Raw genomic sequence first — 8,238 nt, forward strand, 5'->3', positions numbered from 1 at the left:
GCTGCGGCGGCCCAGTTAGAGAGACTTCATCAAGGAAGGGGGTATCTGAGCTGTGTTTTGTACTGAGTAGAATAAACGAAAACAAAGCGGGCACCCTGAGCTGGGCACTGCTCAAGCATCATCTCTGAGTTGGGAAGAAAGGCAATACAGGTGGAGGAAAGAAACCGTGTGGGCAAAGGCAGGGAGGTGGGGGAGGGGATCTCAACCCCTGAACTGAGCCACCAAATACCCCCAAGAAAAGGCCTGACCAATAAGAATGGAAGGAGAGTTGCCAGAGAATTCTTCATACCAAGGCAGTTCAGAGATGGATAAATCTAAAGAGCAGCAGAGCTAGTGAAGTCCATAGACTAACTGGTCATGCTCTCAAATGAGAGGAAACTGGGGGATCAGAGAGGTGAGGACACAAGCCCAGTGTCACACAGCAGTGAACTCACAGCCAGGACTGGAAGCCAGGTTTCCTCTTTGCCACCCAGGCGTGGATTCCTTTCTCTGCACTAAAGCAAGGGTCCCTGGGGGCCAGCGATGTTCATTCTGGACAACAAACTGGGAGTTCTACTAACACAGTGTACTAAGAGCCCTGGGCCAAGAACTCCTTCCCGGCTTCTTGGTCATATATTAAGGGCTGGGAGAGGGAGGAAGGAGAGGATGCAAACCCAGACTCACCAGGACCCAACCTACCAATCAAAGGAAAACTAAGGCTTACACAATGCCTGGTATTGGAAACGATCTAAACTTCTGACATTAGGAGAGTGATTAAACAATAATGAATTTACTCAATTGACTGTTCCTCAGCTATTAAAATTTTACAAATATAGTAATATTAAAATACCTTAATACTAAGAAAAAAGATATAAAGTAATAATATAGTAATACTATCTAAAAGAAAAAAGCAGAAAACAATAACTGAGAAGGCAAACTAAAAATGTTGGCAAATGATTATTTTGGTAAGTAAGGATTTTGCTAAATTAAAATGAGCTCAAAGTAATTTAAAAAGTTTTAATTATGTAGTTTTTTCAAATTGTCTTTAATCAGCATGTTATGCCTTTAAAATACTAAGGTATACATAACATATATCTGTAAATATCTATCTATCTATATAGACATATGTAAAAGACATTTCTCACTTCTGTTGGAAATTCCAGGCTAGCCATGTTTTTTTTTTTTTAACATCTTTATTGGAGTATAATTGCTTTACAATGGTGTGTTAGTTTCTGCTTTATAACAAAATGAATCAGTTATATATATATACATATGTTCTCATATCTCTTCCCTCTTGCGTCTCCCTCCCTCCCACCCTCCCTATCCCACCCCTCCAGGCAGTCACAAAGCACCAAGCTGATTTCCCTGTGCTATGCGGCTGCTTCCCACTAGCTATCTACCTTACGTTTGGTAGTGTATATATGTCCATGCCTCTCTCTCGCTTTGTCACAGCTTACCCTTCTCCCTCCCCATATCCTCAAGTTCATTCTCTAGTAGGTCTGTGTCTTTATTCCTGTTTTACCCCTAGGTTCTTCATGACATTTTTTTTCCTTAAATTCCATATATATGTGTTAGCGTACGGTATTTGTCTCTCTCTTTCTGACTTACTTCACTCTGTATGACAGACTCTAGGTCTATCCACCTCATTACAAATAGCTCAATTTCGTTTCTTTTTATGGCTGAGTAATATTCCATTGTATATATGTGCCACATCTTCTTCATCCATTCATCCGATGATGGACACTTAGGTTGTTTCCATCTCTGAGCTATTGTAAATAGAGCTGCAATGAACATTTTGGTACATGACTCTTTTTGAATTATGGTTTTCTCAGGGTATATGCCCAGTAGTGGGATTGCTGGGTCATATGGTAGTTCTATTTGTAGTTTTTTAAGGAACCTCCATACTGTTCTCCACAGTGGCTGTATCAATTTACATTCCCACCAACAGTGCAAGAGTGTTCCCTTTTCTCCACACCCTCTCCAGCATTTACTGTTTCTAGATTTTTTGATGATGGCCATTCTGACTGGTGTGAGATGATATCTCATTGTAGTTTTGATTTGCATTTCTCTAATGATTAATGATGTTGAGCATTCTTTCATGTGTTTGTTGGCAATCTGTATATCTTCTTTAGAGAAATGTCTGTTTAGGTCTTCTGCCCACTTTTGGATTGGGTTGTTTGTTTTTTTTGTTATTAAGCTGGATGAGCTGCTTATAAATTTTGGAGATTAATCCTTTGTCAGTTGCTTCATTTGCAAATATTTTCTCCCATTCTGAGGGTTGTCTTTTGGTCTTGTTTATGGTTTCCTTTGCTGTGCAAAAGCTTTGAAGATTCATTAGGTCCCATTTGTTTATTTTTGTTTTTATTTCCATTTCTCTAGGAGGTGGGTCAAAAAAGGATCTTGCTGGGATTTATGTCATAGAGTATCCTGCCTATGTTTTCCTCTAAGAGTTTGATAGTTTCTGGCCTTACATTTAGGTCTTTAATCCATTTTGAGCTTATTTTTGTGTATGGTGTTAGGGAGTGATCTAATCTCATACTTTTACATGTACCTGTCCAGTTTTCCCAGCACCACTTATTGAAGAGGCTGTCCTTTCTCCACTGTACATTCCTGCCTCCTTTATCAAAGATAAGGTGACCATATGTGCGTGGGTTTATCTCTGGGCTTTCTATCCTGTTCCATTGATCTATCTTTCTGTTTTTGTGCCAGTACCGTACTGTCTTGATTACTGTAGCTTTGTAGGATAGTCTGAAGTCAGGGAGCCTGATTCCTCCAGCTCCGTTTTTCGTTCTCAAGATTGCTTTGGCTATTCGGGGTCTTTTGTGTTTCCATGCAAATTGTGAAATTTTTTGTTCTAGTTCTGTGAAAAATGCCAGTGGTAGTTTGACAGGGATTGCATTGAATCTGTAGATTGCTTTGGGTAGTAGAGTCATTTTCACAATGTTGATTCTTCCAATCCAAGAACATGGTATATCTCTCCACCTACTTGTAGCATGTTTAATTTCTTTCATCAGTGTCTTATAATTTTCCGCCTACAGGTCTTTTGTCTCCTTAGGTAGGTTTATTCCTAGATATTTTATTCTTTTTGTTGCAATGGTAAATGGGAGTGTTTTCTTGATTTCACTTTCAGATTTTTCATCATCAGTGTATAGGAATGTGAGAGATTTCTGTGCGTTCATTTTGTATCCTGCTACTTTACCAAATTCATTGATTAGCTCTAGTAGTTTTCTGGTAGCATCTTTAGGATTCTCTATGTATAGTATCATGTCATCTGCAAATAGTGACAGCTTTACTTCTTCTTTTCCGATTTGGATTCCTTTTATTTCCTTTTCTTCTCTGATTGCTGTGGCTAAAACTTCCAAAACTATGTTGAATAAGAGTGGTGAGAGTGGGCATCCTTGTCTTGTTCCTGATCTTAGAGGAAATGCTTTCAGTTTTTCACCACTGAGGACTATGCTGGCTGTGGGTTTGTCATATATGGCCTTTATTATGTTGAGGAAAGTTTCCCTCTATGCCTACTTTCTGCAGGGTTTTTAACATAAACCGATGTTTAATTTTGTCAAAAGCTTTCTCTGTATCTATTGAGATGATCATATGGTTTTTCTCCTTCAATTTGTTAATATGGTGTATCACATTGATAGATTTGCGTATATTGAAGAATCCTTGCATTCCTGGAATAAACCCCACTTGCTCATGGTGTATGATCCATTTAATGTGCTGTTGGATTCTGTTTGCTATTATCTTGTTGAGGATTTTTGCATCTATGTTCATCAGTGATATTGGCCTGTAGTTTTCTTTCTTTGTGACATCCTTGTCTGGTTTTGGTATCAGGGTGATGGTGGCCTTACAGAATGAGTTTGGGAGTGTTCCTCCCTCTGCTATATTTTGGAAGAGTTTGAGAAGGATAGGTGTTAGCTCTTCTCTAAATGTTTGATAGAATTCGTCTGTGAAGCCATCTGGTCCTGGGCTTTTGTTTGTTGGAAGATTTTTAATCACAGTTTCAATTTCAGTGCTTGTGATTGGTCTATTCATATTTTCTATTTCTTCCTGATTCAGTCTTGGCAGGTTGTGCCTTTCTAAGAATTTGTCCATTTCTTCCAGGTTGTCCATTTTATTGGCATAGAGTTGCTTGTAGTAATCTCTCATGATCTTTTGTATTTCTGCAGTGTCAGTTGTTACCTCTCCTTTTTCATTTCTAATTCTATTGATTTGAGTCTTCTCCCTTTTTTTCTTGATGAGTCTGGCTAATGGTTTATCAATTTTGTTTATCTTCTCAAAAAACCAGCTTTTAGTTTTATTGATCTTTGCTATCGTTTCCTTCATTCTTTTTCATTTATTTCTGATCTGATTTTTATGATTTCTATCCTTCTGCTAACTTTGGGGGTTTTTTGTTCTTCTTTCTCTAATTGCTTTAGGTGCAAGGTTAGATTGTTTATTCAGGATGTTTCCTGTTTCTTAAGGTAGGATTGTATATCTATAAACTTCCCTCTTAGAACTGCTTTTGCTGCATCCCATAGATTTTGGGTCATCGTGGCTCCACTGTCATTTGTTTCTAGGTATTTTTTAATTTCCTCTTTGATTTCTTCAGTGATCACTTTGTTATTAAGTACCGTATTGTTTAGCCTCATGTGTGTGTATTTTTTACAGATCTTTTCCTGTAATTGATATCTAGTCTCATAGCATTGTGGTCGGAAAAGATACTTTATACAATTTCAATTTTCTTAAATTTACCAAGGCTTGATTTGTGACCCAAGATATCCTGGAGAATATTCCATGAGCACTTGAGAAAAATGTGTATTCTGTTGTTTTTGGATGGAATGTCCTATAAATAACAATTAAGTCCATCTTGTTTAATGTATCATTTAAAGCTTGTGTTTCCTTATTTATTTTCATTTTGGATGATCTGTCCATTGGTGAATGTGGGGTGTTAAAGTCCCCTACTATGAATGTGTTACTGTCACTTTCCCCTTTTATGGCTGTTAGTATTTGCCTTATGTATTGAGGTGCTCCTATGTTGGGTGCATAAATATTTACAATTGTTATATCTTCTTCTTGGATTGATCCCTTGATCATTATGTAGTGTCCTTCTTTTTCTCTTCTAATAGTCTTTATTTTAAAGTGTATTTTGTCTGATATGAGAATTGCTACTCCAGCTTTCTTTTGATTTCCATTTGCATGAAATATCTTTTTCCATCCCCTTACTTTCAGTCTGTATGTGTCTCTAGGTCTGAAGCAGGTCTCTTGTAGACAGCAAATATATGGGTCTTGTTTTTGTATCCATTCAGCCAATCTGTGTCTTTTGGTGGGAGCATTTAGTCCATTTACATTTAAGGTAATTATCAATATGTATGTTCCCATTCCCATTTTCTTAATTGTTTTGGGTTCATTATTGTAGGTCTTTTCCTTCTCTTGTGTTTCTTGCCTAGAGAAGTTCCTTTAGCAGTTGTTGTAAAGCTGGTTTGGTGGTGCTGAACTCTCTCAGCTTTTGCTTGTCTGTAAAGGTTTTCATTTCTCCATCAAGTCTGAATGAGATCCTTGCTGGGTAGAGTAATCTTGGTTGCAGGTTTTTCTCCTTCATCACTTTAAATATGTCCTGCCAGTCCCTTCTGGCTTGCAGAGTTTCTTCTGAAGGATCAGCTGTTAACTCCTGGGGATTCCCTTGTGTGTTATTTGTTGTTTTTCCCTTGCTGCTTTTAATATGTTTTCTTTGTATTTAATTTTTGACAGTTTGATTAATATGTGTAATGGCCTATTTTTCCTTGGATTTATCCTGTATGGGACTCTCTGTGCTTCCTGGACTTGACTAACTATTTCCTTTCCCATATTAGGGAAGTTTTCAACTATAATCTCTTCAAATATTTTCTCAGTCCCTTTCTTTCTCTCTTTTTGTTCTGGAACCCCTATAATTCGAATGTTGTTGCGTTTGATGTTGTCGCAGAGGTCTCTGAGACTGTCCTCAGTTCTTTTCACTCTTTTTTCTTTATTCTGCTCTGCAGTAGTTATTTCCATTATTTTATCTTCCAGGTTACTTATCTGTTCTTCTTCCTCAGTTATTCTGCTATTGATCCCTTCTAGAGTATTTTTAATTTCATTTATTGTGTTGTTCATCATTGTTTGTTTCATCTTTAGTTCTTCTAGGTCCTTGTTAAATGTTTCTTGCATTTTGTCTATTCTATTTCCAAGATCTTGCATCATCTTTACTATCATTATTCTGAATTCTTTTTCAGGTAGACTGCCTATTTCCTCTTCATTTGTTAGGTCTGGTGGGTTTTTATCTTGTTCCTTCATCTGCTGTGTGTTTTTCTGTCCTCTCATTTTGCTTATCTTACTGTGTTTGGGGTCTCCTTTTTGCAGGCTGCAGGTTCGTAGTTCCTGTTGTTTTTGGTGTCTGTTCTCAGTGGCTAAGGTTGGTTCAGTGGCTTCTGTAGGCTTCCTGGTGGAGGGGACTAGTGCCTGTGTTGTGGTGGATGAGGCTGGATCTTGTCTTTCTAGTGGGCAGGTCCACGTCTGGTGGTGTGTTTTGGGGTGTCTGTGGACTTATTATGATTTTGGTAAGCCTCTCCAGTGTGGGTGGGGTTGTGTTCCTGTCTTGCTAGTTGTTTGGCATAGGATGTCCAGCACTGTAGCTTGCTGGTCATTGAGTGAAGCTGGGTGCTGGTGTTGAGATGGAGATCTCTGGGAGATTTTCGCCATTTGATATTATGTGGAGCTGGGAGGTCTCTTGTGGACCAGTGTCCTGAGGTTGGCTCTCCCACCTCAGAGGCACAGCACTGACTCCTGGGTGGAGCACCAAGAGCCTTTCATCCACACGGCTCCTTAATTTGGGATGATTCCTTGTCTATTCATGTATTCCAAAGATGCAGGTACATCAAGTTGATTGTGGAGCTTTAATCCGCTGCTTCTGAGGCTGCTGGGAGAGATTTCCCTTTCTCTTGTTTTTTCTCACAGCTCCCGGGGCTCAGCTTGGATTTGGCCCCGCCTCTGCTTGTAGGTCACCGGAGGGCGTCTGTTCTTCGCTCAGACAGGACGGGGTTAAAGGAGCCGCTGATTCGGGGGCTCTGGCTCACTCAGGCCGTGGGGAGGGAGGGGCAGGGAGTGCGGGGCGAGACTGCGGCAGCAGAAGCCAGCGTGACGTTGCACCAGCCTGAGGCGCACAGTGCATTTCCCGGGGGAGTTGTTCCTGGATCACGGGACCCTGGCAGTGACGGGCTGCACAGGCTCCCGGGAGGGGAGGTGTGGATAGTGACCTGTGCTTGCACACAGGTTCCTTGGTGGCGGCAGCAGCAGCCTTAGCGTCTCATGCCCGTCTCTGGGGTCCGCGCTTTTAGCCGCGGCTCGCGCCCGTCTCTGGAGCTCCTTTAAGCAGCGCTCTTAATCCCCTCTCCTCGCGCACCAGGAAACAAAGAGGGAAGACAAAGTCTCTTGCCTCTTCGGCAGGTGCAGACTTTTCCCCGGACTCCCTCCCGGCCAGCCGTGGCGCACTAACCCCCTGCAGGCTGTGTTCACGCCGCCAACCCCAGTCCTCTCCCGGCGCTCAGACCGAAGCCCAAGCCTCAACTCCCAGCCCCGCCCGCCCCGGTGGGTGAGCAGACAAGCCTCTCGGACGGGTGAGTGCCGGTCGGCCCTGATCCTCTGTGCGGGAACCTCCCCGCTTTGCTCTCTGCACCCCTGTTGCTGTGCTCTCTGCCGCGGCTCCGAAGCTTTCCCCGTCCGCCACCCGCAGTCTCTGCCCGCGAAGGGGCTTCTAGTGTGTGGAAACGTTTCTTCCTTCACAGCTCCCTCCCACAGGTGCAGGTCACGTCCCTATCCTTTTGTCTCTGTTTATTCTTTTTTCTTTTGCCCTACCCAGGTACGTGGGGAGTTTCTTGCCTTTGGGGAGGTCTGAGGTCTTCTGCCAGCGTTCAGTAGGTGTTCTGTAGGAGTTGTTCCACGTGTAGATGTATTTCTGGTGTATCTGTGGGGAGGAAGGTGATCTCCGCGTCTTACTCTTCCGCCATCTTCCCGGAAGTCCAGGCTAGCCATGTTTAAGGTCAGTTAACAGGCAATTCATGTACATCTGCTTATGTGCCCAGAATTGTGCTACATTGTGGAAGATAGAAAAAAATTAGAAGATACAGACTTGTGCTCTAAGTCTTAGAGGAATTTGACTAGTACAAGTGCAGACTCTGGTGTATAGCAGGTCCTCATTAACTATTCATTGAATGAATGAGTGAGTGAGTATAAGTCCATGAGGACTATATGTAGAGAGAGAGAGAGAGT

The sequence above is a fragment of the Leucopleurus acutus genome (assembly GCF_964270905.1).
Source record: "Leucopleurus acutus genome assembly, chromosome: 8".
NCBI classification, from domain to species: Eukaryota; Metazoa; Chordata; class Mammalia; order Artiodactyla; family Delphinidae; genus Leucopleurus; species Leucopleurus acutus.